Source organism: Gavialis gangeticus, unplaced genomic scaffold (assembly GCF_001723915.1).
Source record: "Gavialis gangeticus isolate Ggan-Ray unplaced genomic scaffold, GavGan_comp1, whole genome shotgun sequence".
NCBI lineage: Eukaryota > Metazoa > Chordata > Crocodylia > Gavialidae > Gavialis > Gavialis gangeticus.
In genome coordinates, this window is record NW_017728993.1 from 73,459,732 (window position 1) to 73,475,243 (window position 15,512).

The following is a 15,512-nucleotide window of genomic DNA, read 5'->3' on the forward strand; positions in this document are numbered from 1 at the left end:
CTAGCTATGGCCTTAGCACTCTGCCTCAATGGAGAAGTGTGCTTCTGAAGTTCCTGTCCTTACTGCCTTCCTTTTTACATTATAGTAGTCTTTTAAAAGTCACCATAACAATTGCAGCATCCATGACGGAACATTTACTGCACTGTGACAAATTCATTACTAAATCCTCTGAGATGGGCAATAAAAACATTGAGGCATTTTTCTTTGAACAACTTAGTTATAGCCATAAAGGTTGTCTCCTAGTAATCTTTTTTCCCCCCTTCTGTGTGAAGTGTGGCCTAAACTGCATCCACTACAGGTGCTGCTTTGCGTCTAAAATAATGTGGCCTTAGCTGAGAATAAGTGTATAAAGCAGGCTGCTAAACTAACAATTATGGAGGAGGGAGGGAAACCACAATTTTAAAACTGGAAGCTGTTAGAAATAAAATGGAATTATAAATAAGATGATTAATATTATAAATAAAAAATAAAGAAATAGAAATAGATCACACAAAGTTTTTGTAGTTATGCATTTTATGGTGAATTTATGTATAGTTTTTGATAAACATAATGAGGCAGTGTTTCAAGACCCAACGTTCATTGTTTGCCAGGAACAATTTGCAGCAACATATAGTTTCTCTAGGAAATATGTAATATGAATTATGGGACAACAAGAAGAAATATTAGCCAGTTTGGGGAAAACCATTGTATTTTTAGAGTATTTTTCTTTTTTTACTGCCAAAAAATAACTGACCTTCAAAGTAGGAAAATTGCTTCATTAAAAAAAAGGGAATTAATAAAATGTCTGGCACAGTATTTATTTTTTGGATGCTATGCTTTTATTGTCTGTAAACTTTTGTGACTTTTAACATCATCTCAGCTGGTGCAAATATACATGACTCCATGGAAATCAGAAACATATGTTGACTTGCACCAACTAATGGTCTGGCATGGCATTTTTGAATAGGTTTATTGATCGTCTCATGATAAACCTTCCTTCATGAAAACCCATCAAGAGCTTTGGGTAGGTTATTTTGGAGATTAATCTTCTCATCTGGTTTTCCCTATGTGTGGGCTGTAAATATTGTCATTGTCATAAAGTTTTGTGTGGAAAAAATATTAAACCACTCTTTCATAGAAGATTGTTTTACAGTTCATTAAAATAGATTGATAGTGGAAAGTGCACTCTTTATTGAATAAATTGAACTGTAACTAGGGCATACATGTATTTTGCATAATTGTTTAGTTAAATTTATTAAGGTTGTGATTAAAAAAAACCCCAAAACAAATTTAAATTGGTAGCCATTCTCCTATGAATATCCTTTTTAGAACTGATTATTTCTGTGCAAAAATCTTTAAAAGTCTTTGCACTGGTATTACAAATGTTGGGAATGGGGATTTTAACTTGCTGTAGTGTGAAGTTACTGATACAAAATGCTTTTTCTTCATCAGTGGGAATATATATGCCATATATAAGGTGGTCTGTATTTGTAATCTTGTTTTTCATGAAACTCCATTGCTGCTTAGTGCAATTAGGCAAAATGGTATTGTATGTGCATCTTGGCAGATCGCCATGTTCCAAGATATTAGGGAGAGGTGAATATAGAAAGTTTTAATAATGAAAACAGTATCTGAGAAAAATCAAATGTAACTTTATCCTTGAGCTGAAAACTTGTATCTTTTCTTTTTCTTGTGGTGTCTCCTCTTATCAATACTCTTGTTGTGCTATCTATTCATGTTCACTTGCTACACAGTTTACTCCAAGTTAAACTGTATATGTACAATTGCTTTATAATCAAATCACTGCATTGACCTGTAAAGTATGAGAATGGGAATGGACTACCTCTGCAAAATGGGGGCAAGTGGTAACATGGGAAATGTTATTAATCTTAAACTAGTGTGTTCTAGAAAGTCTGACTTTTAATACTAATGCAGTTGGAATGATAACTTCTCAGAACTTTGAAAATCGTGTTCCCATTATTTTGGGGCTAATCTAGTTCTATGAATGGGAATCTGTTCAGAAAATGCTTGTATCCATAGTAGACTCAAAACTCGGGTGCTTGTGATTTGAGGGTGTCAGCTACTGATTAATTACTCAGATATTATGAAACAGATCCCTAAATAGAAAATATGGGATTTTTTTCAAGAGTACTCAGTACTTACTCTTACTTTAATATAGGAGTGATGTTACAGCCCTGATGGTCTAGAAATTGAGAGGGGCAAACATTTCTTAGGGTGATATCTTGTATTGGACCAACCGGTTAGGTTGGTTAAGTTTAGCTTAACTCTTCCCATTGGAACCAAGTGGAATTTTACCATTGACATGAGAAACAGTGAAAGCCCTAGTCCAAATATTTTGATTTCTTGATTGTGTATAATAGCATTTATGGCCTCCTCCAGACAAGTGCAGCCATGCAGTATGTGGCTCTGCAAATGTGTTTGTGGTGCCACATACAGCACATTCAGATGTTCTCCATGCTGCAAGGGAGCACTGCCCATGCATGCACTGCTCCACCTTTTTTCCCCTGCAAGTTTTTTGATCTCTGGATATCCTGGGGGTCAAAAAAAACAATTGGAAAAAAAAAATAGTGGAGCAGCGTGTGCCACTCAAAAGTAGAGCTGGGCTGCCTGGAGCCATGCTGCAGCTGCCAGCCAGGCTCCACATGGCAGAATTGCTACTGCTGCAGCTCTGGGAGACCCGCAGGACTGCAGGGAAGGCTTCTGGAGCCAACCCATTGCTGGACCCAGCTTCCCCTACCCAACCTGGGGTAACTTGCCATGTGCTAAAGCCGTTACTTGTCCCCGGGGAACCAAGCATCCATACCACATGTGGATGTGGCCTACTATGCATATTGCCTCCAGGCTCTGCTTTAGGAAATTCTTTCACCCAGTATGTCTCAACGAATGGAGGCAAACCCATCATTAGTCAGTTTACAAATCTGCAATTTAGAGGTGGGTGACGGGAGGTTGCCATTAGGTTTTATAAATGGAGGCTTCTTGATAATTGAACAAAACCTTTTGGAGGGTGTTTTCTCTTCTAGCAGGTCCAGCATAATCTCTGTAATCCAGTTTCCCCCCTCCCCCCCGATAGGAAACTGAGATTTAGAGAGTGATTTAGATTGTGTCCTTATCTGATTTTTGATGGTACATGTGTATGTTTTGTAGGCTTGGGATTACTCCCAGGGAAGTCAAAAGCTTCTGAGCCTAGAGCCACACCAAGAAAAAGGGTATTTGACTCACAAGCTTGCAAAGAACAATTTTTCCAACTATTTAGTCTAATAAAAGATATCACATTTACCCTAAGAACATTGTGTGCCTATGTCCTTAGACCAACACAGCTACAATCAACACCCCAGCTGCAGAGCCACACAATACACTTACACATTCCTATTTCTTTATCCAATAAATGTTAGGCATATGTAATATATAAAATAATGGGATAATTGTTTTTAACAAGCAAGACAGGCAATCCTGTGGCTGCAAGTTAAAGCAGGACAAATTCAGAAAAGAAAAAATTTGGAAGGCAATCAACCACTTGACTTCTCTAACACCCAAAATCTTTAAGATAAGCCTGGATGACTTTCTGAAAGGAATGTGCTTGGTCAGCCAGAAGTTACTGGGCCAGTTGAAGAAATGAAGTGAAATTTTTTAAAAGTTAAGCAGGCAGTCTGATTAGATGATCTCAATAACCTGTAGATAAAAATGGGGCAATGATAAATGCACTCTTCCGCTTAGACCTAAATCCATGTTTCATTTAAATGACTACATGTGGTATGATTCTAAAAATAAGCACTTACACTGTACACATTCTTTTGGACAGCATAACAGTAGATACCTATTTCATATTATAAATCACTTTCTGATTTACATTATGAGCAGATATACTTTGAACTTTCATTGTGTCTGTACCCTAAAAGATATGGTTCCCTTCTACAACCCATCAAATAATCACTCAGGGCACTTTTACATGTGCTCCGGGGGTGGGGAAGGCAGCACTTTAATTACAGTGGCTCTGAGAGCCACTGTAATTAAAGTGCTGCAGTGTCTTGGGTATCAGAGTTCCCATGCTTCGAAATGGTGGCGGAGGCACTTAAGCTTAAACTCGTTGAACAGGCTTTAGGTCAAGCGCCCCTGCCTCCACTTTGAAGCATGGACATGCTGATACTTGAGATGTGGGAGGTTGCTGGAGTGTGGTAATTGCCATGCTCCAGCAGACTCGATTAATCACAAGGTATTGGAGCAGCCTCCACACTTATGTACAGGCGCTGTCGTTCTGTAAGCATATCCCCTGAAATAAATGGCAGAGAACTATCTGCTATTCAACATGAGTAAAAGGACTTAGCTTGCCCATTGGACAGGTGCATTAAAGACACACCAGCTTCTGTAAATAATAGCATATAAAGGAGCAGCGTGACGAACGTTAAGTTCCCAGCTAGAATGATCAGGTACCCATTTATTAAGGGTTGGCTGGAGCTCGCTTTCATCCTGTGCCTGAAACAAGGCTCAATCTTCCACTTTCACATCTGCAGCAAGACGTTTTAACTGCTCTGCCACCATGCCCCAGAATGAGTAAAGGCAGCTTAAAAAAAAAAAAAGCAGTAACTTGCATGTTCTTAAGAACTAATAATACAGAATTAAAATATGAAGCAGATCATTATAGAAGACTTTTACTGCCTGTGTTTAACATGAATATTATGCCTTTAATAACATACAATCTCACTTTTTGCCTTGCAAAAGGTCAAGAACAGACAGCTCCTGAACATATATATTAATCATCATTATTTCTGTGACTTCTTATTAAAATATAGGTTCTTCCTAAGTTTTTCATTTCTCATGGTACTAATTGATTAATGAACATTCAGTGTGTAAGATATTGGGTCATAGACAGATAATATTGGCTATGTGCTATTTGCTATCTGGTTTGCAACATACTTTTGCTCTTTAAAGATTGGTCTCTTAGCAGGAGGTTTTGTTGCTTCTTCCTCCCCCATGTGAGAATTCTTTAAATTCTGATGTTTATATAGAAGAAGGGCAAAGAATTTTTCATGGGAAGAATTCCCTTTCCTTGAGAAGCTGGCAAAGACAAGAATCTCCTCCTTTTTGTAGAAAGTAAAAATTTGGGGCAGGGAACCTCTTCGGCTTTTAGAACACTTTTTTTGAGAGAAGGAGATGGGAAAAGATTATCTTCCTTATTGACAGCCAGACAGAAAGTGAGTTAGTACTACTTTAGAAGCACAACGAGGTAAGAAAGACTCTCATGAATATTCTCTCTTCTTGTTGATAGTAAACCTCTCTTTCTATGTATACATATATTATCTTTTCTTCCTCCCCATAGTCAGGGTGACAGCTTCATCATAATATAGATAGAAACTTTGCCATAATCAGAGAAATTCATCTCAAGGCTCAATCCATTTCATGAATATTTATTTACTTTCAAATACAATCTTCTATTACTTGTCTGAAAAGGAGTTAACTATCATAACCAGCTTCTTCTGACATCTTGATATCTTTGTTCCCTTCATAAGGTAAATAGTGTTTTGTTAGCATACCAATGTTATCCTTAGTTGACCTCTGAAGACCTATCTCTTGGATATTTTATTATCCCACATGGGCTTTAATTTGTCAGTCTAAGGTTGACCTTCATGCAAAGCTGAAGAGAAAAATTAGCCTCTAGCTAATGCCAACTTGCTTTAGTAAAATTAATTTTTAAGGCCAATCCTTTTCCAGAACTGGCTTTGCTTTTATGGAGGACTTATCTAGCAACTGATTTCAGCTTTGGTCATATTTGAGATGGGTTATAGAACTCTTACTGGGATTACATTTTTCCCTTCAAAAGTATATCCTTTCATATGCATTGTACTTCCTGTTTTGTTCCAATGAAAGTTAAAGGTACTCTTTTGTTTCTTCAATCAATCAATTTGTGGTAAATATGTTGCAGATTTAAAATAAACATCTGTGTCCATGACAGGGGTGGGTTGGGGGTCTCCATGGCAGCAGAGGGAAGACTAAGCTATGTCTATGAGTGGTGGGTGAGTGAGGTGCTGAGGGCAAGACATGCCTGCATTGCAAGGGGAGGTTGGAGGTCTCTGGAGTGGTGGGAGAATTAAGGAGGCTTGGGACATTGGAAGTGAGGTAGGCTAGGGTCTGTTGTTTGTGGGTAGTGTTTGCACTGGACTTATGACCCAGATACCTTGTTCTGGGTGGACCCAAACCCTCAGACCAACCACAACCTCTCCATTTGATAATAGGAAAATTTTATTGATACACAGTGATAGCAAGTAATAGTAACGCAAACAATTCTATATTTACCAGTCCTAGAGTTGTCACAGAGGGAAGGTATGTCTGGCCAGTATGCAAACTTCACCCTAAGGTTCTCTCTTGAATGTCAGATGTCAGCAGCCTAGAGGTTGAGGCCAAGGCCCACCATCTTTGCTGCTCTGAAATCTCTCCTTTTGTATCCTTTTCCTCCTCTGATGATTTAATCTCTGGGCATCATTGATTGGTTTCTCTGTGGTCATCATACTGTCCATGTTCTGACCTGGCAGCGTATTCCTTTGTTCCAAGAAACCCATCACATGCACACATCATAATTTGGATATTTACTGGGCTTCTTAATTTGGTCTGTTTACTTTGTTTACCAAAACCAGAAATCCCAAGGGCTCTGCAGCTTGGCACTGTGATCTAATACCATCTTATCTTGTGTTATAGAACAACAGCGTACATGTTTTCAGTTTCCCAGCCTGTGTCTGCTGGCTTCAGACACAGTGGGCCTTGAAGGAAACTTTGTCACTCAGAGGCTATTAGAAATCAATTAACTCTTGCCGCCTCTCTGGACCATTGTTCTAATGTAATAGCTACTTTACCTACAAGCCAATTCCCAAAAGAAAACCTCTAAATAGCATTTTCTAGCCATCAGGTAGCTTTCCTCCATCAATATAAAGTGGGGGAAGTGACAGCTGTACAGCCTCTGAGCTATGGAGGATGACTGGGCTTTAACAGTCCCTCAGCTGTCACAGAGAGGGGTTTTGTGTCATTCAGACTGAGGCAGCAGAGTGCAGCCCAAAGCAGATTGTCTTCCTGGAGGGGAGGGAAGTGGGATGGAAGCAGGGCACACTAGAATGCCAGAAGGTATCGCTGCATCCCTAATGGATTGGGATGGCATGCAAGCATTCGTACAAGCAACTGATTAGCACTTCAACTGCATTTGCCATTTTTCAGCCAATTGAAGTACTCTGAACTCTTGTTCACATACTATTTCAACTGGTGGAACTGAGATTCTATCAGCTGACATGTAATGTTTGTATGCACCCTAAAAGTCAATGTTTGTAGTAAGTGATCTTTTTTTTTTGGGCTAACTTTCAGGTTAATTACCAGTGGTAGATATCACTTTTGATTTAAAAAAAAAAAAAAGGAGCCACAAAACAAGCATCTTATTGGAAAGAGGGAGAGGTACAGTACATACAAAATAATGGGGAAGGAAAAGAGGAGAGCTAGAATGTTTTGTTCTTGGTGATCATCTGTAAACATAGTTACAGTGTCTTGCATGTTTCTCCCTGTTCTCTGCCCATATGATGATTCCATCTTCCTTTTTCTCAGTATGCATTTTTCCATTAAGATTTCCTATATTCTTTCCTCTTGTTTTTGGTCTTCATTTCTTAACGAACTTTTCTTGTTCAGTTTCCATTCTTCTGGTGGTAAATATCCCTAATACTGCTGTTCTGTCTTTTCCTCTGGTATCATGTAATTCCTTGCTGTTCAGTCTAGTCCTCTTTTTCTTTCTGCTCTTCCACACCCCTTTACTCCTTGTTATCTGTTGGATATCATTCCCTGAATACTGATGACTTTCTGAAGTAACCTTTGAAGAGATTACAATTATGATTTATGATTATTATGCATAAACTTGTGTTGTGCTAAAGGTATAAGCTGTTTTTTGGAAGCCTATTGGAAGATGATCTCTCTGCCTTGGGTAAACTTGCAATGATTTAGATGGGATCTACATAAACTGTTAAGAATCAAGTGTAGTATTGGGCGGGGGGGGAGGGGAGTGGGAGGGCTGGAACTGCAACAGAGGTTATCGTCATTGGACAATTATAAGAGAAGGGTTGACAGATAACTATGGGTGCTTGATGCAGAGAAAAAAGGGAAGCTGTTACAGAGATAAAGACATTGTGGAAAAATTGGAAAGCTCAGATAATGCACTTGGGAAGTCTGGCATGGTGCTTAAATGCTCATTCCTCTCTTCACCATGCTATGTAGAGAAGCTACGTGGAGTAGATACCAGGACAAGTGAGCACAGTGTTGGTCATGATATGTAATATTGTGGTCCAAACTTGTGTATGATTGGTATGGCTTTCAGATCACTGAAGTGATCTGAAAGCCCATGAGAGTGAGCTTAAGATAACAAAATGGAATAATGAGAGACAGGATGATTGTAGCTGTCTTAGTTTTTTACTTTCCATCTTTATAAAGATTTAGACTGTTCATATTTTAATAGCCCATTCTGAAACATGTACAATTTTTGCCCCATCTCAGAAAAAAAGAAAGATTTTTATATGGTCTCAAAACTGAAAACCTGGAAGAGTTCAGGCTAAAATAAAATGTTCGAGTTAATTCATCCTTATAAAATGCATAGTTATGGATTATGAATGGATTATATATTACATTTGTATAATTGAATATGTTCCTGTAAAGCATGCTAACTGGTGCTTTCTAAGTGCCTACAGACAATAGGATAGAAGGAAATGTATAGAGATTTGGTGATTTACTCTAGCAATTGTCTCTTAAATTATGCAGATAAAACATTGTGTTATCTCTTTTCTCTAATATGTTCTGCATAGTTTGGTTCCTTGTTTGACATTCTATCAATATTCAATCTCAATTTCATGTATTACTTATTTTATATACTGTATGAATCCTCCTCTGCATATAGTATTTGACTGTCTATTATGTGGATAATTTTTAGCACATTCGTAATGGTATTTTAAAATAGGAGAGGAAAATACCCTTTCCACTACTATCTCTCTAAATTAATTCTCATTAACATGTTTTACTTTCACTCAGTTTTAATGACATTGTACATCACAGCTGTACCAGGGTCAACTCATTGTATCATTAATTGCATTTAATATCGTGATTTAGAATTATACTAGGAAGTCAAGTTGCAGTCCCTCCCTCCCCCCACAACTTAATTGATCTGGAAATTTTATTATCAATATTTATCAGAATTACAGGAGTGATTCAAATGCTGAGCATGACCTTATTCAAGCTGAAAAGCATTACATACCTCTTGAAAGAACCATTGTGAAAAGCAAATTTCAGGCTGATTATTAGAGGTCAATGCAGCTTTGTGAAGGCAGTCTACCAGCATTTTCCGTAGACCTTGCCAGAGACTGTATAGATCTCAAGTAAGATGTGTAAATTAATATTTATTGATGTCAAACTTTCATATTTTATTCATATCTTATTCAACAAATGTAAGTATATGATTGGTATTCTGGAAAGAAATTTGAATCAGCCAGCAATATAGCAAAGCCTGTCATAAAGTTCACCAAATGTGACTCTTGATGTTAGTACAATTTCCATATAACCTTTTCAAAATTATCAGTGTTATTTTAGTAATTTATATAGATTCTATTTCCCTGTCATCTGGGGAAAACCCAACTGGGAAATAAGGATAAAATGTGTATCAGGTACTTTATTTCCTTCTATGTATTAACGAAGAAACTTTTATGTCCAGAACAATTCCTTCCCAACCCAAATTGGCCAAGCACATGGAAAGGAAACCTAATCAGCACAAAAAATGCTATTGACTTGTGGGGGGGGGGGGACTCTAATTGGTAAAACAATCGTAGTCAGCTATAAAATTGCTGCTTCTGAAAAAAGCACGGATCCTTCAACACTAGTAGAATGGAGAAATCAAATATGGGAAATCTGTAATCATGTCCATCAAAGGACATGAATATAAGCTATCATAATGCCACTGTTATGGCTACATGAATCTGTGACACAAGTGTAGTAAAAATTTCTCAGAAACTTCAGCCCAGCTTTTGTGAGTGTCAGTTAGATGGAAATAAATGAGTCTAACTGGAATCAAACACAGGAAATAAGCTAAATATAAGTGAAAATATTAGTAGGGTAAGATACTAATTTATACTTGTACAATTAAAAAAAAAAAAAACACCCCCAGAACGTGACACTCTCTTTTTATTTAATGGGACGTTGAAGGTCATTGATTTAAAGCCCAATAGACAAACCTATTTTTCCCTATAGCAAACATTTTCTAAGCATGTCTGTTAAGATGGTCACTATGGATCTGATTTACTTATATGACTTGTGGTGAAGCAATTAGTGCCCTCAACTTTTATCAAAGTAAATAGAAAGTATATGCACCCAAAGCTTTTAATATGGTCTACTTTTTAAGTGCTATGAAATAAATCATAACTAGAAAAATTTTAAAATGAGGTAATATACAGATGATCGGAGTAATGTATGCACTTTATTGCTTACTATATCTTCAGTAAAAACTTAAAATGTGGGAAGGGGCATGAAGGGAGAGAAGATCATTAGCAGTGCCACTAAAGGAAGTGCAAAATCTTTTTAATCAGCCATTCAGATCTTGAAATCTACTTTATCATTTTTTGTCATCATCAGCGTTTGGATGTCTGTATACATGGTTCTGGGGAAGTTTTTCTGGTGTAAGAAAAAACCTGGAAAAATTCTCCCAGATTATTTGAATATGTGTAAGCAGCCTAAATTAGATTGGACTGGCCATTTTTTCCCACTGATCTAATCTCCCTGAATACTAGTTGACTCAATCTGACTGTGATGTCTGCACGTCTATATATTTACCCTGCTGCTATAACTGTAACTCGTGAAGATACCCTGAGGCTAACTTTAAGTAGTCTAGCTATGTGGATCAACACAAGCTACAAAGCCTGCTGAAGAAACAGTGCAGCATTCAGTACTCTCATGGTTGGCATTTATATCAGTACAGGTTTCCCTCAATTTATATGGGCTCTGTATATGCGAATTTACAGTTATACAATGATCATTTTTAGACTCATAATACATTATATGTTAGGTACACTTGCTCTTATGTGATCGGCATAGGTTCCCTGTTCCCCTCCACCCCTCTGCCCAGGCAGGTAAGTTTGTGGGAGGAGGGGAAGGGCCACAGGGCCGGGGCCCCACTCACCCCAGCCCCGGCTGCAGTAGCTCTGGGAGGAGCCAATGCCAGCGGCCTGCAGCCACTGGGCTGCACCATGCTTACCATGCCTGGGCTCCTCTTGTCCCCACTGACCCCAGCTCCTGGACTGTGCTGTGCCGTGGTGCAGGCAGCTGGTGTCAGCTGCTCCCGGGGCCACTGCAGCAGGGGCTGGGGTGAGTGGGAACAAGCAGAGCCCCGGGTGGTACAGGGCATGGCACTCACCCCAGCCCCTGCTTCAGTGGCCCTAGGAGTGACCTGTGGCAGCTGCCTGCAGCCACTGGGCTGCACCATGTGCTTTATGCCAATTCAATTTATGCGCCATTCTCCAAGAATTCATCTACCGCATAAATCAAGGGAAACCTGTATCCAAATAGCTAGCTTGGATATCTCTAATACTGCAGTACTTTAGTTTTCTTTCTCCTTACCCCTTCCACATTTCTGTCAAATCTTTTGTTCACATCTCCAAACTCTTCATAATTTTACTCCTCTCTCCTTCTTTCCTAGTCCCACTCTTGCACATTTTTCAACTCTTCCTATGCTGCTTTTGTCTCCTCCTACTTTGGATTGCATTATTTCTTTTACATATTTAATTTTTTTTCTGTTTCCATAACAATAATATTCACTTCTTCCATCACCACCTTTAATGCTATAATTAACCTTTTCTCTGTCTTACAAATTAAATGAAGTTATCTCATTTTGTTTCTTTTACTGTATAATCTGTTCTATAGAAAATGTATTGGGTTCTAAAAAGAATATTACTTGTATAATATGGAAAAAATTATTCACCACATAATGTTTGTGGTACTGTGGATCTATTAATTTTTGTTGATGCATCCTAAAGCATTGTAAATAATTCATAAAGTACAACCAAATGATTTGCCATGCACACTGTAGTAAATAATGATAATTTCCCCTTTTTAAAGGTGTTGATACATGTATCTTAAGGAGATTTAAAATCACTAAGAATCACCTTTCCCTATTGAACTACAATCTTTATACCTATTTTGCAGTTAGATGAATCTAGGCCTAAAGAAAGTATTCATTGCTTTGCTTAACTTTGCAAAATTATTAGTAAATCCTTAGTAAGAATGAGTAAATCTGATGTAACAATTCTACCCACTTACACTTGCAATCCTGTAACTAATGCACTGTATTTTATTAAAATTCATAATTTATCATTCCATCACCTGAAGGTCATTAGTTTCAAGTGAATCAATTCTATTTGACTATTTCTACTTCTACTGAAACTGCTTATGACAGTAACAGGGATAATGGTTTGTTCCCACTAATATCAGTTACTTTTAAAAATCTATTATTTACATTAATGAATAAATGAGAAATCATATTGGCATGTTAGTACAGTATTTGTACATACATATACACACAGAGATTCAAAGGAATGGTTTTGAATTGGTTATGTAGTACATCTCTCCTGTGGATATATATCCATTGCAACTCAGTATTGAATTATTTTTCTCCAGACTGTTGTAGACCAAATAAGCTTTAAAAAACCCCCCAAAAAACTCTGAGTAGACTACATTAAAAACATAAGGAAGCCTAGATTATCATTGTCTGACCCAATTCCCTACAGCATATTACCATTGGAGCATCTTAATAAGTAGTCTCTGAGCATACTACTAATGCTTGTTAGAAAATGAAATGGGGTACAGTGAAATACAGTAGCTATATCATTTGGTCATATGAGAGCACAGGCAGGGCCTATTGACTGTGGCAATTTATCTACACATGAAAATTATACCAGTGTATCATGCTTCAGTGCACTTATGCAGATGCATTTTTCACTGTATTCACAGTGTTGGGGTGGGACAGACCACCAAACCAGAGCATTGAGGGGATGCACAAAAACTAAAGCTGTGCCCCAATCCCTTTCAGTTGCAGCTGCTTGTTTTGTATAACCACATGTATATAAAACATTCATTAAGACTGTATGAAATGATTTAACTTTGTGGTTAAGATGCTGGGACGTGTGCCAGTCTTTGTTCCAATGAATATTTGTTTTTACAAAATAGAACGACTTCAGTCCAAGACATTGATAACACCTCATCCTAAAATTCCTTATGGCCTGGTATTTAGGACCGCCATCTCTATTAAGTCTTGGGAGAATTTAGTAATAGTGGAAATTTGTTTAATTATGGAAGACTTTAATTTCCCTCATATAGATTAGAATATTATCCAATAATACCAATAACAATAGGATAAATGTATGTTTGGATGAATTAACTCAGTGGTGTCTAATATTCTGACCCTGTGGGCCAGATGACTGGTGTGGGGTTTGTCTGTGGGCTGGATCCTGCCCTGAATTTTCAAGAGAGGTCAGTCAACATGGGCATGGTCACCTTGTATAATGCTAGTCTGATGTGCCTGGATCCAGCTGCACACAAGGGCAGGCCCATGTTATCCTTCCTGCATGGCTCCCCACAGATTCATAAATTTGGCTGCAAGTATCATGGGTCCTAAGAGGCAGCCCAGCTGGGGTAGTTGCCTAGTTGGCCACACCTCCCTGGGACTCTGCCTGGAAGCCTACCCCAACTAGTGAAACAGCTGGCCACTGTTTGGGCCTCCTGAATGGCAGCTGGGGAGAGCAACCTCCCTATTTAGTTCCACCTATGACAGCAGACTGCAGGCCACCTATCAATTCTTCTGAAGGTCCTCTTTGGCAAGTCTCTGATCCTGTGCCCTCTGGTTTTCTAGTTTCAGACCCTCGTTGGCTCTGTCCCTGGTCTTTGGCATTTTAAAAGTCCCCTTGGATCTGGCAACTTGTTCTCTGACTTTCGGCTCTTACTCCAGCTCTGGTTCCTGGAATGCCCTGACTTTGGCACTGGTTTCTAACCCCCAAACTTTGTCCTGGCGTGTGAGTTGGACTCTGCCTCTGAATTTCCCTTTGAATCAGTAACTTGGTCTCAGATTCTTGACCTTTGGCTTGGCTTACGGTTTGGCTCTTGTCTTCTCTAAGTGCCCTAACTAGTAAGCCAGACCACTTACACTTCATCCTTAGAGATGGGGATTGACAATTAACACTGCTCCTCTGCTGCCAAATTTCTGGACCTGTAGGAAGCCCTGTATTCAGATGAAATGGTTTTGTGGGCTGGATCTGGCCTGCCGGCTAGAGATTGAGCACCACTGAATTAAGCAATAGATTTCTCCACTAATTTGTAATTTTTGCAAATAGCAAGGACTGTATAAAAGAATTTGTTATAAAAAATAACCTTGAATTAAGTGGTTTTGAGATGATTTATTTCATTTTAAATTTTAGGATAGAAAACATGCATCTAAAATAAAGGTTTTGGATTTCATAAATACTGACTTTGAAAAACTAAATGCAGTAGTTGAGGAGATATACTGCATAGGGAGCTAAAGGATTTGAATGCAGAAGAGGCATGGAATTGCTTTACTTAAGGCAAAGCTGCATGTAGTTTTGGGCACTTGCATCCTAAATAAGAAGAACAAATTGGTAAGGAAGGTCTATGAACCTACATGGATGAAAAGGCATCTCAAACAGGCTATTAAGAATAAGGAGAGGATCTACAAAAATGTGGAAAGGATTTATCAGTAAGGAGGCATATGTTTTGGTGGTCAAAGAATGCGGGTAGAAAGTATGAATAACCAAAGCCCAACCAAGTGGGATGGTACAACAGCAATTAAACAGCAAGAGCTTTTTCAGTCCTATAAATAAAAATAACCAGGAGGGAAGAAACAGGGGCCTCTGTAGGATAAAGATGAGGTGGAGATCAAGGATGACCTAGGTATTGCTTAAGAAAATACTTTGCCTCCACCTTCAATGGGTATGAAGACAAATTTGAGGACAATGTTATGCAAGGTCTTAAGAAAGATATTAATAAAAAGGACAATTAGGGGCATTGGATACATAAAGGGAAAGCATAGCAAAATAAAGGAAGATTGTGTCAAACCAATCAAACACCCTTCCATGAAGGATGCCTGCCTTAGGAGGAATTCAGTGGACCTAACATTTAGATTTTAAGAAATTTTCATCTCCATCATAAAAGTGATACAGCTACCTGGAAAACATGCAAGGTTACAGGTAGCACTTGGATTTCAAACTGTAACATATTGCTAACCTCACCCAGTTTATCTGCATTTGCAGCAATCCACCTTCTACATCCAGTATTTTGTCCAGAATGTGAGTGCAGTTATGGGCACAAAAATGACCTTACAGATGCTTTGAAAAATAATTTTTAGAAAAATGTACCACTAACATACCAGTGATACCTAAACAACAGTTTCATCATCAAGATTTAATTTTCTCATTAATTTCTGATACAGCTTCTAAACTACATCTATTTGTCTA